This window comes from Sarcophilus harrisii, chromosome 2 (genome assembly GCF_902635505.1).
Source record: "Sarcophilus harrisii chromosome 2, mSarHar1.11, whole genome shotgun sequence".
Lineage (NCBI taxonomy): Eukaryota > Metazoa > Chordata > Mammalia > Dasyuromorphia > Dasyuridae > Sarcophilus > Sarcophilus harrisii.
The window spans coordinates 37,654,746-37,673,857 of record NC_045427.1 but is presented as its reverse complement, the minus strand read 5'-3'; the positions used below and the strand labels follow the sequence as shown (position 1 = coordinate 37,673,857).

At 40.9% G+C, this 19,112-nt stretch overlaps 1 protein-coding gene across 1 annotated transcript in view; it reads right to left on the bottom strand.

The window, feature by feature from the left end:
• HYDIN (HYDIN axonemal central pair apparatus protein) overlaps positions 1-18,469 on the bottom strand; it is a 404,272-nt gene extending 385,803 nt beyond the window's left edge. Inside the window, exon 1 of the mRNA XM_031949959.1 lies at positions 18,233-18,469. The gene's annotated coding sequence lies outside the window, so the exon portion shown is untranslated. The remainder of the gene's footprint in view (positions 1-18,232) is intronic.
• Between the last annotated feature and the right edge of the window lie 643 nt (positions 18,470-19,112).

Genomic DNA, 19,112 nt, shown 5'->3' with positions numbered 1-19,112 from the left:
ATCAAAAGCATAGAAAAAGATTTATACCATATTAATGCTGGTAAAAGGTGACCAGAATAGTAATCATGTCATACAAATGAGGTGGAGAGGAAGAATAGACACAGAGACCTTAGAGGGGGAGGAGGGCTCATAGTTCTGAAAACCTGTTCACATCAGGAATGGGTCAAATAGGCAACACTACATATACACCATGAAGGGTATAGCTTCCTCCAAAATCTATAAAGAAATAGGGAGGAGGGATGGGCAGATGGGGAAGCAAAGGGTAAGGGAAGAAGACAAGGGAGGGATCCATGGAGGGGAAGGTTAAGTAACAGTAAGGCAAGTTATGGAGCAGAATTTAATGAATGTGTCAGCAGAGATAGAAAAGATGTGTAAGTGTATATTGGGGAGTGGGTGTGTGTATATGTATCATCTACACATGTATACATAAATATATCCTTTCTTAACTGTAGCTTGGGGATGGTGGGAGGATGAAAAGATGTTTGTGTGTCTGTGTGTATGTATGTATAAGTATATATCTACCTATGTATTTATAAATATATCTTTTCTTAACTACAGCCTATTTGGAGGTGGTAGGAGGATGAAAGAGAAAAAAAGAATAAAGTAAAAAAGGTGTGCAGCAGAGAACCAAAAAACAATTTACAAGGCAGTAAAGAAAAAATGGATAATATAAATTCTCTCTCTCTCTCTCTCTCTCTCTCTCTCTCTCTCTCTCTCTCTCTCTTTCTCTCTTTCTCTCTCTCTCCTTCCTCCTTCCCTCCCTCCCCCTTTGTTTCCCCATGAAAGTCCCAACCCACTTTGTCCCACCCCTTCTCCCAATTCAGACTTCTATCCCTGGCTCTGAAAAGGAAGCTTTAGTCCAATTTTTTACACAAAGGACTCATTATGCTTCTTCGGCAGGTCCAAACTAAGTTGCTCCCCCATCTGCTTCCAACAATGGCTTATGTGATATATACTGTTCTTTCCTATATATTGTTTTCCCCTATTAGAAAGTGAGCTTCTTGAGAACAGAATCTGTGCTTATCACAAAGCCTGGTACACAGTAATAGCTTAATAAATGTTTATTCATTTGTTCACCCTAGTTAGATCTGCTTTGTGACTAAAGCTACATAGGGGAAGAGTGATTCACAGTGAGCATTGTTATTTCGGTATTCCCATCTGTGTTCTATTGGTTTAGCTGACACAAATCTTTACTTCTTTAGATTTTGTAACCTTGTGTGAGTGTGGGCAATGAGCCAGAAATGTGAGCTATTCCCTTAAGTTTAACAGAGCTTCTTTATGTCATGGGAGAGCTGCTAACACATGAGTTATGTTTAAATCTTCAGCCTGTGAATCTACAAATAAGTTCAGGATAAAGATGGGGTTATAGAAAGATATCCTTCCTAGAACAATTTCTGAATTTAACTGGCTCTCCTCATGAAGTTAAATTAAGAACTACTTAAAGATACTTATTCTTTAAAATTTCCAGTTTGTTGACCCTGTACATCCGACAGAAATCCCTTAAAACAAGGCCTAAATAAAGGAAAAATGTTAGCAACTCAATAATAAAGCTAGTTGGGCTCCCAAACCCTCTCTGCCCAACTCCCAGTATTCTTTGGACTCTTCACAAAGGTGCCTCCATCACCACATGGCACTTAATATATCCCATGCCATACCATCTAAACTGCATCCCCCTCTAAACTGTATGCTATTGAGGGCAGAGTCCGTGTATTTTTCATCCTTGTATCTCCTAGAGTTTAGCACCAGCCTCAACACAAAATAGAAGCTTAATAAATACTTACTGGATTTAATTGCATGGGTCTTTCACATAATTTTAATCATCAGCTGTAGTATAAAGGGCAATGAGTTTCACTCTATACCCAGCCTTTAGGGGGCCACAATTCACAAAAGCTAAAGACTCTCAGGTATATTTTCAATCCTGTTTTTGGAGCTTTGCATCCTTACTAGTGGCTATGATTTAATGCTACAATGCTCTTTTATCTAAAATGTCAAATGTAATTATTTTGCTTTCTATCACATGGCTTTTATAACCAAAAGCAGCAATCAAAACCAATGGAAGATGATAAACAACTATTAGAGCAATCTGAGAAGTCAGAAGACCTGTATTTCAATTACACTTCTAGCACATTCCGGCTGCCAGACTTTGATAAAGTCACTCATCACTTCTCTCTCTAGAGACAGCACTAGGTGATGAGCAAGCAGGTGCGGACTTGAATAGGTCAAGAAGTTTTCTCCCTGGAAGTCTTCTGAACCAATGCAATCACAAATCTGATGCAAGAACATTTGGGACAGGAAGGGAAGGGAGAGCGGAAAGAGTTGCAACTCAATACACTTGAATGTCCTGGCACATAACACAGCAATTTTTCTTCTTTCCATTATCGGAGTGGCAAGTACTGCCAGGGAAATTCCTGGGGAGTTGCTTTAATAGAAACTATTCAAAACAGAAAAATGATTTAATAAATAATACATGGCCGAGCCAGATCAATGTGTCATTACACACAACTCAGTAAATTATCTGTGTTCCCACCCCTCCAATATCATCAACAACACAACTGACTCCCAAATAGGAATTCTTAAAGAAATCCTACAATGTCAGGGCTGGAAGGTACCTTGGAGAGCACCTAGCCCACTCCCACAGGCTTGTGCAGGCTAGACTGAAGTCATCCACTGTTAACGGCAGAGCTGATTCTAGGATTTCTTTATCCCGTGTCAAAGTCCAAAGCTCTTATCAGAATAATATAATAACTGCCTTTAATAGACAGTACCTCCATGAATGTTATGGAATATTACCGTTCTGTAAGAAATGACCAGCAGGATGAATACAGAGAGGCTTGGAGAGACTTACATGAACTGATGCTAAGTGAAATGAGCAGAACCAGGAGATCATTATATACTTCATCAACAATACTGTATGAGGATGTATTCTGATGGAAGTGGATTTCTTTGACAAAGAGATCTAACTCAGTTTCAATTGATCAAGGATGGACAGAAGCAGCTATACCTAAAGAAAGAACACTGGGAAATGAATGTAAACTGTTTGCATTTTTGTTTTTCTTCCCGGTTTATTTTTACCTTCTGAATCCAAGTCTTCCTGAGCAACAAGAAAACTGTCCGGTTCTGCACACATATATTGTATCTAGGATATACTGTGGCATATTTAACATGTATAGGATTGCTTGCCATCTAGGGGAGAGGGATGGAGGGAAAGGGGAAGAATCGGAACAAAAGTGAGTGCAAGGGATAATGTTGTAAAAAATTACCCTGGCATGGGTTCTGTCAATAAAAAGTTATAATTATTAAAGAATAAAATAAAATAAAATAAAAATAGACAGTACCTCTCTCCAGGGTTGGTTTTGAGAATCAAATGATTCCCCTTCTATCTAATTTGTTTAATTCCCACAGTTTCAGGGAGGTTATTCAACTAAAGGAAGCTTCATGGGTAGAAAATATATCAAGGAAAACAGATGTAATTAAGGGTCAATAAGACCTTGTTTGATGGCCATTGGATTGTTTACATGAAGCTAGACATGACGGAGGTTCACTATAGATGCTCACTTCTGACCTGAGAAATCCCATCCTAGAATCGAGGGTGATGAAGGATTCTTTATAGAAAGATACTGGGATCTTAAAGAGTGTCTTAATTTCATGATATTATATTGTGTTGATTACATCATCAAGCAAATAATGCCTAATTTTTAAAAAGAATTACTGTCATATGATTGATTTATTTTGGATTTCACAAAGATTTTCCCCTCAAAAATTATTTTCCAAAAGTAATATACACAAAACAAAGGTGTCTAACACAAATACTCCTGTTGTACAACCCAAACCAGACTAAAATGTAATTGGGAAATATTAACAAAATAAGTAAAAACAGAATAGGATGTAAATGTTGTTATTGAATGTTTTTCTAAGTTAGTATGTAGCCAGCAGCGATCCTCCATTAGGTTTGACCCCGCTGCTCTGTAAATTCAGGAGCTGTTAAGTGGCTTGGTGGATAGAGCTCTAGACTTGGAGTTGGGAAGGTGAGTTCAAATCCAGCCTCAGACACTGACTTGCTATAGGACCCTCAACAAGTCACTTCCCTCTGTCTGCCAAAGTTTTCTCAAGTGCAAAATGGGGATAGTAATAGCATCTACTTCCCAGGCATTTAATATAAGAATCTCATGAGATTAGGATATAAATGTAATAAATAGCACCCACCTTCCAGAACACAAATGAGTTATTTGTAAAATGCCTTAACATAGTGGCTGGCACATAGTAGGTCCTTAATAAATGCTTTCTCCATCCCTTTCCTTTCCCTCTGATTTCTTCAAGGATCTATGATTTCATTAACATTGATGCCAGCAGAGATCACAACACTTCTACAACTTAGTAAGCAGTCTTCAAGAATAACTAGAACTGTTTTTGCCTTTCTTTGTATTCTCAGTGCTTTGTATGTCTTTGTATGTCTGTACACTCTTTGTATGTCTGGCACATAGTAGGATGTAATTGCTTGTTGATGAATTGATTTAAACTAGGGATGAGCAAGTCAAAATGCAGCTAAACTGGTCGTTAGGTAATCACCCACCCCTAGGATCCATACTCTGAACCTTTCCAGGAACTACTGAAGCAGGACAATGGGTCCTTGGACATAGACTCAGAACCAGTGGCATTTTCATGCCATGAGGAGTCATCAGGGTAAGTCATGAGTAGGGAACTCTAGAATTATTATTTAGAAAACCATTTTCAGCCTTACAAATCACAAAAGACATTCATAGATGTCAATTCAAGCATGCTGGATATCAAAAGGCATACCTCTCCGTGTGTACCTATTGTTAAGTCTGTTACTTTCAAATTTAGTTAAAATTAGAATTAGGAAATAAAAAAATGTCCAAAAATACATGTACATAAAGGAAGATATATCATCTTTCCAAAATAGGCCAAGAATAATTTTAAATAAGTTTGGTTCTCAATCTGTCCTTAATTAGTAACAAGCAGTTCTGACCCAGTATTCTCAATTATTCACCTTTTACTAATTCCTTGATGAGTCATCCTTGCTGTGAGAATAACAACTCCATATATTTATGTTCACTTCAGGTCCATGAGGGGGAAAAAAGGCTGAAGATTAGTGATCCAAGACCGAACTGGTTAAATTTAGGGACTAATTTGTAGAGGGCAGTGTCCCCAGCCACAAATAAAGGTTTTGTGAAGATAAGTAATTTAACCTGCTGGTCTATGCCTCTGAGCATAATTAGGCAGCTGCGCCCTCATAATAAGGTACAGATGGTTAATTGCACTGGCAAATAACCACTTGCTTGTGGGTGCAAAAGAAAAATTGTACCTAGAAACTCGAGAAGCGAGCTTGGGAGCTTGGGTCCATCACTTGTATGCTTGCAGAGGACCCACCTCTTGAGGAGTTCAGCCACAACGGGTCTCTCCAGCAGGGAGTGACCCAGGGACACGACCTGCCTGTCCCTGCACTCCCTGCTCCATCTCTGGCTTCTCTGCTCCCTCCTCTCCTCAGTGTCACCACCTCCTCTGGAAAGCCTCATGGGACCCGCAGTATTTGGCAAAGTCTCTGTCCCACTTACCTAGTCCTTAATTATGGGCACACCCTGATCAGTAATCTGCATATCTCAGGGGATGAAACTGTCTCATTTCACTTCTCTCTGGGATGCTCGACATCCAGTGTAAGTCTGTGGATTTAGGATGAACATCAGCCCCAATCCTCAGAGAGACACAGAGGTGCAAAGTGAGTCAACCAGGATCATGTCAGGGTCTGAAGCAGTCTCTGAACCCCGGGTTCACTGGCTCCCAAGTCCAGTCCCCTTAGACACTGCACCGCACTGCCCTGGGGTACCCACCTAATGACTGCTACAGAGTAAGCACTTCTTAAATACTTACTGAATTAAACTGAGTTCCATGGGGAAGACATGACATTAACTCTTCTGAGACTTTACCTTATGGTGGCCCAGCACTTCAATATGAACCTCTTTCAGGAAGAACCATTTTTATCCTTAGAGCTTTGCCAAATAAATCTCCTCCAGTGAATTTTTTAGGGAGGGGATTAGACTGATTTCTCAGGAGTCTCATTAGACCTTAAAGTCATTTTCTAGTCTATATAGATGAAAATGTGAAACATTTCATTGCAACCTGTGTAAAACTGCTGACATGAGTTTTATGTGCAGGAAACTTATCAGAGAAAACAGATGTAAGTAAGGGGGTCAATAAGACTATTACTCAAATAAATAATACCTAATTTTAAAAGAATTATACATTATTATACAAGACATTATACATATACAAGACAAGATAAATGAGATACATTTCTCCAATCCTCTTCAGAATGTCCATGGTGTTATCCCTGGACGTAGGAAGAGATGATACGTCTATACTCCAGCTATCATAACTTGCACAAAAAGTCCAAAATGATCTGGTTTGAGTCCGTCTAGTCCCATAGCTTTTTTGTGGCAAGAACAAGATGTGAGACAAAAGGGACCGGAAATGTGTCTGGAAAAAGGCCTGTTCTGGCATAGTTTTTGGCCAGCTGACCACTCGGCAGGGGCCAAGTTGTAAAGTGTAGAGTGAATGGTATAGAAGGCAGTATATAATAACAATAATGCTTTGGGTTTGCATAGCACCTTTCCTCTGAAGGACTCAGTGTTTCAAAATCCTATTCAATATAATTGGGCGTTAGGGAGGGGAAGTTGCTTCCAATGGGTTTTAATTACTAAGAACACATTATCTTCTTAGGAACCATCTGTGTAATTGCAAATACAAACAGTAGTATAAAACAAAAAAAAAAAATGATGAACAGCTCCAGAAATTCAAATGCTACCCTCATTTTCCTCTATCACTAAGAGTCGGTTGTTTTAACCTAACCTAGCCATGTTGGGAAATAGTACATTGCCTTTTCACTGCTCTATAATATTTTATAATTTAGCTACTGTCAGCCTACAATTTATTACAGAAGCTTAGTCTGGTGGAGCTGCGGTTATTAATTAAGGGTTCTTAGATTACATCCCCCTGTTATTCCTTTTTATTAAACTTCAATTCTTTCTGACAGTGACATGGATCAGATATCAATAGAAATGAAATAAAAAAGTTCTTCTCTTTCCATTTCCCAACTAAATCTTAGAGGATGCGTTTAATATGCATCCCTCATCATTAATTACCCAGGAAACTTTTCAGTATTTACAATGATGTCATTTTTGGCTTTCATGAACACAAATTTCTGCCTTTTTGGTTTTGAAATATGTTTACCACGATGTTATTATTAAAAGCTACATGTATTATTAATAGTTTGGGACCTGAATATAAATAGGTTAACTTTGAAATTTATTTTAATTACACATTTTAATTTTTCCCAAACCAATGAGGAAAACTCAGAAGGATTATTTATCATAAAAACAAGCAATCACTACAATATATTTGATGCTACGGATCACTGATTCAAGCACAGTTCTTTAACTTGGATGTAATCATAATTTGAAAAACTCCTCCTTTCCAAGTTCACAGACTGCAGGCTACTTGAAGGCCCCTATTGCCTGAGGTGCTCTAGCCTCAAGAGTCTCCTCTATACTCTAGTCCATGCTCCACACAATGGCCAAAGTGACTTTCGAAAGTGGATGTCTAACCATGTCACTCCCTTTCCACATCCCTATTCACCAGACTCCAGGGGTTCCCGATTATCTCTGGGATCAGAGAGAAGTCCCTCTGGTTCAGGAATGCCTCCTGCTCCTCTCCCCTTCTCCCACAGTCTACATTGACACTAGCCTATTTATTCTCCCTTACATACAACACCTTCCTTTCCTGTGAATGTTCTACCGCTTCACCTCCATCTCTTGGTTGTCCTGGCTGCCTTCAACAACAAAAATCTGCCATTCTGGGCTGACTAAAGGTCTAAGTTCAGAAAAGGAGGAAGGGGACAGGGTGGCAGACAGCAGCTCCTAAAACCATTAACTCTGACATGAAAGGCTTCATGATGTATGTTCATGGGTCCTTTTACCATTAATGCAAGTACATGTATGGATGGCCTTCCAAGGACAACCCAGGACATTTAATAAACTAACTGCTCCTTCCTACTATTTCAGGGCTCATGTCTAGTCTACAATTCAGAAAAATAAGAGGATAGGAAATCGGCTAGGTTTTTTTTCCCTGAGGTAATTGGGGTTAAGTAACTTGCCTAGGCTCACACAGCTAGGAAGTGTTAAGTATCTGAAGTCAAATTCGAACTCAGGTCCTCCTGACTTCAGGGCTGGTGCTCTATCCACTGCAACAATTAGCTACTAAATGAATTTATTGCAGATGTTTTCACATGCATTATTTGATGATGTAATCAGCACAATATAGTATCATGCAATTAAGACACTCTTTAAGATCCCAATATCTATAAGGAATCCCTCATCACCCTCATCAAATCCCTAGGATGGGGTTTCTCAGGTCAGAGGTAAGCATCTATAGTGAACCTCCATCATGTCTAGTTTCATGTAAACAATCCAATGGCCACCAAATAAGGTTATTTCTGCTATTATCACTGTCAGGAAAACAAGTACAATTTTGGCATACATACAAGACACTCAGCCTTGAAAACAGCATTTTTGTCTGCTGCCTCAAATGTTCTTTTTCAGTTAATAAAAAATTAAATGCATTGTGATCCTGTCGTCTAACCTTTTCAGTTGGTCCCATGATGGTAAAGATGTGGCCTACTGTTTCAAATTTCCATCTTCATTCTTTCCCTTTCCCATATCTCCTGGCTGTCATAGAGACCTGGTTCTGTCCTGATGACCAAGGCCATCCATCCTAGCCCCCCTCTCCAGCACCATCGGTGCTTTCACTCGCCGAGTCAGGAGAGTTAGAAACCCTCTTCCACATCCAAGCTCTCACCATCTTTCAGTCACTCCTTTTCTTTTGAGGTTCAATCCACTCCACAGCTACCATCTACTCACAGTTCTTGTGTCTATTATCCACTGACCATGAGAACATCTCACCATCTCTCAGTCACTCCTTCTTCTTTGAGATTCAATCACTCCATATCTATCACCTACTCACAGTTCTTGTTCTATTATCCACTGACCATAAGAACATCTCACCATCTCTCAGTCACTCCTTCTTTGAGGTTCATTCACTCCATATCTACCACCTATTCACAGTTCTTGTTCTATTATCTACTGACCATAAGAACATCTCACCATCTCTCAGTCACTCCTTCTCCTTTGAGGTTCAATCACTCCATATCTACCACCTACTCACAGTTCTGGTGGCTTTATCCACTGACCATGAGAACATTCCTCTTTTTTTTCTTCAATGAGTTCAGTGTCCCCAAGAACATTTCTCTTTTTTTCTTCAATGAGTTCAGTGTCCCCAACTCCTGCCCTCATAGTAGAAGACTTTCACTTATATATTGATATTTCCTCTAACACCTTAACCTCCCAGTTTTTCAACTTACTCATTTCCCATGACTTCTTTTTCTTCACTCCACCTCAGCTATATGCAGCAATGCCCATATCCCCTGGATCTTGCCATCACCCACAAATGTTTCACTTGCATGTTCATGATCTCTGAATTCCTTCTAACCATTCAATGCCAAACCCAGTCTTCATCTTCCCCAAGAAGTCTAATCCTTCTGTTCTTTGGCCTTCCCCATTTTAATCCCTTGGTGAACCAATCCAATCTCATACTGTCCTCTTCTCCCAAGTCCCTTGGATACTTATCCTATCATCAATCTTACCTTGCAAAGCCTCAAACTTGGATTATTCTACACTCTTATATTCACAAACTATTGAGCAAAAATGGAGAAAAACCACAAAACCGTGCTGACTAGGCCCACCACAAATTTATGTCACTTAATTTCAACTGAGCCCTGACAGTTGCCCTTCCTTACTTGGGTCACCACAATGGCATTTCCAAATCTTTTTAGCCCTCTATGTTTCCCTCTCCCTACTCTCATATTTCCTCATCAGGAAAACCATTTCTTGAGAACCCCTCTTCTTCCTTTTCATCTCATCTCAAATTCTGCCATATCAGCCTTAAAAAATAGTCCTTCTCTTTGCCAAAGTCAACCCTTCTGCCTGCCCAAGTGATGTCATTCCAAATCGTCTTTTCTTGCAGCTTGTCCCTGCTGTCCCTCTTTAATCTTTCTCTACTGGTTGCTCCCCTTTGGCCCATAAATATGCCCATGCCCTTGCCATCCACAAAACTTTCCCCAAATCCAACCCACCAGCCATCACCTCTATATCTTCTCCCTTTTGTGGCAAAACTCCTTGAGAAGACTAATCTGCCTTCCCCATCCTTTTCTCTAACTCTCCTTTCCTACAGTCTGGCTTCTTACCTAATCATTCAACCAAAACATCTCTCTCGAAAATCACCCAAAATCTCATTTCATCCTTAACAGTCCTCTAGTCCATTGCTTTGTTGAGTCTCTTCTAAAGTTTAAACTGTTTTTCCCCCTCACTGCTTCTGTTTTCTGAATATTGTCAAATGCTCTGCTACCATCCCTCCCTGTCACGGCCTTTTGCTGGCCATTTAAAGGCTTTTCTTAGTCCTTCATCTCCTTGACCTCTAGTGCTCTGCTTCTCCTGGGGCTCCCCATCTCTCTTAGTTCTCCTGTCTGACCAAGGTTTCCTTTGCTGGATTTTTGGACAGGCCATATCCCTGAGCATAAATGTCCCCCAGGACTCTTCTTCCCTACATCCCTACCATTTCAGCTTCCATGGATCATCGCCATACTGACTTATCCATCTCAACCTCTCTCCTAACTTCTAAACTCCCATCTCCATTGGCCCACTTGGTCCAGGCCCTCATCACCTCATGTCTGGACTAGTGCAATAGGCCCCAGTTGGTCTCTCTGCCCCAAATCTCTCTCCAGTTTAGTCCATCCTTCATTCAGCTTCCTAAAGCTCACTTATGACCATATCACACCTTCCCCACCCAATAAACTCCAATGACTCCCTTTCACCTCCAGATTCAAAGTAAAATCTTCTGTGTGGCATTCAAAGCTCTTCATAATCTGGTCCCTTCTACCTTTCCAGGCTTCTCTCCCATGGAGTCCCTTTTCACAAGAAGCCTTTCCCGCTTCCTCCCAGTTCCTTGTAGTGCTTTCCCTCTATTGATTATCTCCAATTAACCCTTTCTCTATCTTGTTTGTACATAATTGCTCATGTGTGATCTTCCCCCCTAGATTGTGAGCTCTTTGAGGATGTGGACCATCTTTTTGCTTTTCAATGCTTGGAACATAATAAGTACTTAATACTTTTTTGAATGGCTGTTACTTCTTGCCAAAAAGGCTTCTTTTGATGCCTCATCAAAGACATCCTTAACCTGTGTGTCAATTATTCTCATCACAATTTTGTGTACATAGAAATGTAGTAAGATGGCTCAATAGTTATTATTTTCCTGGTCATTTTTTGTAATAATGTGATATGAATTTTTCCCTATAACTGTTATTTTCCTCTCCTTCAGATGCCAGATCCCTCAATACCCTCAAAACTGCTACTGCAAACACAAACTTCCTACTTCATAGGTTTCTATGTTTTTTTCAATGCCACTTTCTTTATAAGCAATCTAAGTCTATAGTGACTTAAATATAGTAGCTCCCCTATTCTTGATAGTTATAAGTTTTTTATGGAAAAAATCTTTACAAATATTTTCCATAATTTATTAACCTCCCTAAAGTTTAACTGTTTAGTTGAGTCCTCATAAAGCTGAAACTGTTTTTTCTTCTCCAGTACTTCTGTTTTCTAAGTAAATATTGAAAATTCTGCCAGCATCCCTCTATGTAAGGTTTTATAAATGTGTTTATATTCTGAAGCATGTTGCCCTTGGTTGCTACATCTCTCTTTGCTTGGCAATTTAGTCAAATGTTTGCTGACTAAGGCAGTTTTTAGATTCTTTTGCTTTCCTAATTTTGGTCATTGATTTGTATCAATTAACTTCTAAAAACAACTATTGTAATTGGTTTCTATGTCTTGTCCTTTATCCATTCACCATTTTTGGTATCAATATCCTATTAAGTAAATCAAGTTGGAATCATTTTAATTATAAGCCAACTCGCTTCTCATTTTCATCCTTTCTTCCAGTTTTGTATTAATTTTTATTTTTATTCTAGAAAGAATACAGAAAAAAAATGACTTACTCATCAGTAATAAGTCACTTCCAATCTGTCAAAAATGTAATCATATCCATCTCTTTAAATGTTATTAAATGTTTACCATGAGAACCCCCTGTGTTCAGAATCTCCTGATTCCATCATCAGAGTCAGTATTCATCATGTGGAAGTTCTTTGTGGTCTACAAGTTTTTGGCCTGTCTCTTCCTTATTCCTGACCATATTTTTTCTTATTTGAAATCCAATTTTATTTTATTTTCAGTTCCAAATGATTCCTCCCCTCCCCAACATTAGGGAGGCAAGAAAAACAAAACCTATTACAAATATGTACAGTTATGCAAAACAAATTCCCACAGTAGCCATGTCCAGAAAATAAATAAAACAAAAGAAAGAAAGAGGAGAATATAGGTATCTGAGTCTTATCAGCTCTCTAGTATGTCTCGATAGTATGTTTCTTCATGAGTCCTTTGGAATTGTGGTTGGTCATTGTATTGATCAGAGTTGCTAAATCTTTCAAAGTTGATTATTTTTACTATATTGTTAATATGTAAATGGTTTTCCTGATTCTGATCATTTCATTTTGGATCAGCTAATACAAGTCTTCCTTATCTTTTTTTTTTTTCCTGAAATCATTCTCTTCATCATTTCTTACAGCACAATAGTATTCTATCACATTCATATATCTTAATTTGTTCAACCATTCCCTAATTGATGGGCACCCCTTCAGTTTCCAATTCTTTGCTACTACAAAAAGAGCTGCCATAAAAATTTTTGTATGTATGGGTCCTTTAATTCTTTCTTTGATCTCTTTGGTGGTTCAAACCAAACAGCAGCATGGCAAGTTTAAAGGCATATATAGTTTAATAATTTGGGTGGTATATTATAAATTACTTTCCAAAATGGATATACTAGTTCATGGCTCTAGAAATAGTGCAATAGTCTGGCTATTTTCCCACATTCCCTCTAGCATTTATCTTTTTTCTTTTTTTTTTTTTTTTCCATCTTCACAAATCTAAATACAAGATGATATTTAAGAGTTTTAATTTGCATTTATCTACTTATTAATGACTTAGAGGATTTCTGAATCATATTTTCTGACATATCAACTGCCAACTTCACCAGTTGTCACCAGCATTAAAGTATATGTTGATTTAATTTGAAGGATTTCTCTCTTTACTCTTCTGCAGCAGATGTCAGCATATAAAATGAAATTATTTGCACTGTTTTTTTTTATCAAATGCTTATGATGAGTACTACAATCTGAGATGATCAATTGTTCCACAAAAATAATGTGTCTTAATACTTTTGCAATCACAATAAAACCAACTTCGGCAACAACTTTTCCTCTCATGGGCAACCTATTCAGAACTTCTTTCTTTTTTCTGGCTTCATTTATGATGATAATGTCAAGATTTTAAAAATTCAGTTTCTTCAGTGGTATATTCACTGAATCACTGAACAAGATCTCACAGCAGCAAAGTTCATGTTTGTGTCACCCAAATACTACAATTTTCAGTTTCTCTCTCTCTCTCTCTCTCTCTCTCTCTCTCTCTCTCTCTCTCTCTCTCTCTCTCTCTTTCTCTCTCTCTGTCTCTCTGTGTCTCTTTCTCTCTCTCTCTCCCACTCTCTCACTGCCATCATAGAAGCAGAAATCTTGTAGTGGAGGTTGTTTTGAAGGTATTGGTTGAATTTGATAGTTCCTGATTTGCCTTTCAACTCTGAAATTCTGTGATTGAGTCCCAGTAATTATGGTAATCAGGGAAGGCTTTGAAGGAAGCTAGGATCTCTACAAGACAGAATTGTTTATCTATTGCAAAAGCCAAGTATCCAATCCATGGAGTTTCTCTGTATTTGGCTAGGCTTTGCTTTTGGTATATTTGAAGTCTTTCTGATGTGATAGAAACTTAAAAACTTACACCCTAAGGTCAGTTCCAAACTACAATAAGGTATCTAAGTAGGAATTGATATGAATAATATAAGAACTGGTATATTTGTCATGGAAGAACACTGCTAGTAAACAATTAATTGGTCATCAAAAATGAAATTAATAGATAGAAAGAGAGGGGGGAAGTCTGAATTACCCTTGGGAAACTATAAAATTATTTTAATGACTCTAAACTTTTCCCTGAAAAAAAAAGGTCTAGATATTTAAATGAATGTTCTTTTAGCACTTTCATAAGATAGTGAGTAACAATTTACTACATTCTTCAATGAACTGAAATTAAGGATCGCTGAAATGGTAGTGAAGATGCCTGAGCAGGTGACAACATATTACCAAAAAAAAAAAAGAATTATGAAGAAGTAGTATAAAGAAAATCATTAAGAAAACATATGAATGGAAAAATATGCGCTGTCACATATCCAATGGAAACCACATTGCTCCAATGGTATGCTCCTCATGTCAAGAAAAAGGAAAAACAGTTTCCAGAACATCAGGAGGACTACTTATAATTACCCAATAGGAAGAGCCAGACAAGAGTAAAACAGAAGGGTCAAGCAGGAATGAATTGACATCTGTATTGTAAGAGAATGTATTCACATATAAATGAAATCCTATATCCATGAATATAATTGTAATACTGCCTATATTCCACTATATTCCAAAATTTGATTGTGTTCCTCAGGTCTCCAGTATATAATTATTAAATCTCCCACAATACTATTAAAATCAATGATCTTTATAAGATCACTGTCCATCTAGATGACAAGCCTATTATTTTCTCCATTGCTAGAATACAAACCAATACATAGTTCAACAGTTTTACCATCATCACTTATCCTTCAATCTTTTCTTCTGATACAAACCTCCCAAACTTAATTTTTTGTCTCGATGAGCCCCCCCCCAAAAAAAAATTTCTGCATTCCTCCTCACTTCCCAATCCATTACTTTTGTTCTGGCCTTCCCTCTCTATTTTCTCTCCCTTCACAGTTGTGACCCCATGCTTCACCTGCTCAACCACACACTAACAAGACACTTAATCTACTGTCATTCATATTTTATCAAACCAACCTTAGCTTACCCCATCATATGCTTTCTTTAATCATAGAACCAGGTCAACCTGGTTTCCTATCAATGTATGCTGATCCCAACTGCTCAGAGATATTTTTGTCCTTCCTAGGGTGACTATCACAGGCTCCACAAGCACCATTCCACTTTCTCCATTCTCTCCTATAACCTCTTCTCTGCTCTTCAAGAGCAAACTTTTGCCAAGCTCCATCTGCCCTTGATCAATCGCCCCACTCCCTTTCCTATGAGCCCAGCACTCCTCCATTTTTGGAACACTCTACTTGACCTTGCCATCAAGCCAACCTAGCACTTATGGTTCCTTTTCTTCTCAAAGCCAAATTTCCATAAAGAATTACCTTCACTATTTGCCTCCAATTCTTCACCTCCCACTCAATTGTCAGTCTGTTGCCAAAGAAATCTTCACTGCTAAAGGCAATGAGCTTTCTTAGTTCTCATCTTTCTTGATCTGACACTAATGATCAAAATATCTGCAGAAACTCTTTCCCCTGGCTTGGCTTCTAGATTCTACTCTGAGTTCTCCTTCTCCTCTTCCTTCTTAGCTGAGTCATCATCATCCTCTTTTCTCTAAATTAAGTGGGGGGGGGCATCCCACAAGGCTGTCCTGCTCCCCTTCTCTTCTACTTCTAGATTCTTATCACCTCACCTGTCCCACGGGTTCATTTATCATCTCTTTGCAGACAATGCTCTGATCTATATGCCCAGCCTGTATCTTTCCTGTACTCTAATATTGCATTTTCAACTGTGTGATTGAAATTTCCATTAGATTCCTATAGGGCATCATAAATTCACATGTTAAAAAACTGAACTCATTATATTTCCCCAAAACCTATCCTTCTTCCAACTTCCATATTTCTTTAGACAGCATCATAATCCTTCTGGTCACCCAGATGTACGACCTTAGGGGAAGTCTTGATTCCTCTCTCCTGTACTCTAATATCATATTGATTGACCAGTCTTACATCTCTCACATCCATCCTTCTTTCCAATCACACTGTTTCTGCCCTAGTTCAGGTCCTCATCCTAACTTCAACTCACCCTGTCTCTTCTTTTAAAAATAACTTTTTAAAATTACATGTAAACAAAAAATATTTAACATTTTTTTATTTTGAATTCAATAATTCTTTCCTTCTCTCCTTCTCCCCTCCCTCTTCCCTTGAAAGGCAAACAAATTTATATAAATTATACATGTGCAACCACGCAAAACATTTTCATATTAGTCATGTTGCAAAAGAAAACACAGAAAAAAATAAAGAACATTTAAAAAAATGTGCTTCATTTTCATATTAGCCATATTGCAAAGGAAAACAGAAGGAAAAAATAAGGAACATTTTTTTAAAGTATGCTTCAATCTGCATTCAGATCCCATCAGTTTTCTCTGGAGATGGATAGCATTTTTCATCATAAGTCTGAATTGTCTTGGGCCATTTTATTGTTGAGAGAGAGACAACTCATTCACAACTAATCACTCTTACAATATTACTGTTACTGTGTATAATATTCTCACTTCATTTTGCATCAGTTCATGTAAGTCTTTCCACTTTTTCTGAACCCAGCCTACTTGTTGTATCTTATATAGCACAAGATAATTCCATCACAAAAATGGACCACAACTTACTCAACCATGCCCCAGTTGATGGACAGCCTCTCAGTTTCCAAGTCTTTGCCACCACAAAAAGAACTGCTACAGATATTTTTGTATGCACATATATAAGTCCTTTTCCTTTTTCAATGACCTCTTTGGAATACAGGCCTACCAGGGGTATTGATGCATCAAGTAGTATGAGCAATTTTATGGATCTTTGAGCGTACTTCTAAATTGTTCTCCAGAATTGGGTGACAGAGTGGACAGACCACCAGGCCTGGAGACAGGAAAACTAAATCTTTCTGAATCCAAATCTAGCCCCAGACACTTAGTAGCAGAATGATCCTGAGCAGGTCATTTCCTCGCTTTCCTCACTTGTCAAATGAGCAGGAGAAGAAAATAGCAGCGTGCCCAGAATCTTGGCCAAGAAAACTCCAAATGAGACCACAGAGGGTGTCAAACAACTCAACAACAACCGGATCTTCTCCTGCGTGGCTGTATTACAGAGCTCTCGCATCCCCAGAGCCCTGCCTTTGTCACCATTATTATTTGCACGCTTATTACTGTTTTCCAATCCTGAGACAGACTCGTCTGGTCTCTCCATCACAGCGCACAGGTTGTGCCCATCATTCTGGGCGTCCCACAGTCTGTTAGCCACCCCTCAAAGTGACATGTTGCACATCCCCTTGGTAACTGTACAATCCGCGCCTTCACCCTTGTCACTAAAAAACGTAAAGACGGCCAGGCTGAGGCTGTGAACTCAAATCTAGCCTCGGACACTAATGCTCTTGAAACCCAAGTCATCTAACCTCAGTTTGCCTCAGTTTCCCCACTTGTGAAACGGAGAGCGACAGCCCCTCTGTCCCACAGCGGTAGTTGTGAGGATAAATGAGATAACGCTGAAAAGTACTTTGCGAACTTTAAGGTCGTTTATTTACGAGGTTTAGCAACACAGGATGCAAAAAGGCAGAGAAGGCGAGGGACTCGTCCAGGATCCCACAGGCTGACCTTGGCCCTGGAGTTCTGCCCCCGCGGGGCACAGAACGGATCCGGACAAGTCGCTTTGCCTCAGTTTCCCCACCTGTAAAAGGGGGACAACGCTAGCTTCTAGAACCAGGGTTCCGAGGAGAGAATGAGCTCACAAAGCACTCGGTGTATAATAAGCGACGTGTAAATGTAAGCTATTAAGAAGGGGCGGGCCCCCCCAGGCCCTCAGGGCCCGCCCTCCAGGAGCCCGCCGCCTGCTCTGGCCCAGCCCCGGGTTCCCGGAGCCCAAGGTCCGCTTGGGGTGGTCTGCAGACCCCCAGCGCCCCGGCCCGAAGCAATGCTAAGCGCAGAACAGAGGGCCAAGAGCTCAGTAACGAAGGGGCTAGCGTGGAGGGGAGGCAGGTTCCACGCGCGCGCGCCGCCCCCGGTCGCGGAGAAGCCCCGCAGACCCCGGCCCGCCCCCCCCCCCGCCCCCCGGCCCCGGGGCCGCGCGCGCATCTCTCCGCCCGGAGCCCCCCGCCCCCGCCCCTTCGGTCACCCGCACTCACAAGCGGCAGCGGGCGGGAAGTTCCGGGGCCGGCGGGGGCGCCTGGCCGGGGCAGGGGGCGCGCAGGGTCCCCGCTTCGCTCCCCACCGCCCCGCCGTCCTCTCTCCCCGAGCTGTTGCTTGGAGTTGCCCGGGGCAACCGCGGGCCGCGCCCACAGCCCACCAAGCCGCGCGCTGATTGGCGGAGACGGTCGTCCGGGGCAACCGCGGGGAAGCCAAGCCTAAAGTGATGGGCCTCCCTTCTACGCCCCTCCCGGGCGCGTCCCCCACGCGCGCCCCAACGCGCGGAGCCCGCTGGGGCCGCTCTCACCAAAGCCGGTGCGGCTAGGGCGAGCCTTCTCTGTCCCCCCCAGCATCACGTTCCCGAGCGGGAGGGCCGAGTCTCCCGCCGAACCCATCAGCAAGATTTATCCCCGCATTACACAGGCAAGGCCCGAGGGGGCGTCATCCTCACTCCTGGTCTCCTTGCTTTAAGGGCCTGCCCAACACCAACGCCTGGGAAGGCCCTGCAAGCGACGATGAGGGCGCTTTTCTGCAGCATTTCAAAGCCAGCAGAAGCCCCTCCCCCCCGACTCCCCGGCGAGAGAGGCAGAGAAGCTTCCCATTTAAGAAGGAGGAAGCTGGAGCTCCGGCAGGCCAAGGGATGCGCCCGTAATTCCTCGGCGGTTTTTCAGCTGAGTCCGGCTCACCAAGTGAGCCCGTTTTCTTGGCGAAGACGCTGCAGCGCCGCGCCATTGCCTTCTGCAGCTCATTTGAGGAAGCCGAGACAGATGAAGCGGCTTACCCAGAGTCACCCGGCCGGGAAGTGTCGGGGCCCACACTGGAGGGGCCTTCCTAGCTCCGTACCCGCCCCTGCACTGCCTAGCGGGCCCTCGGCGTAAC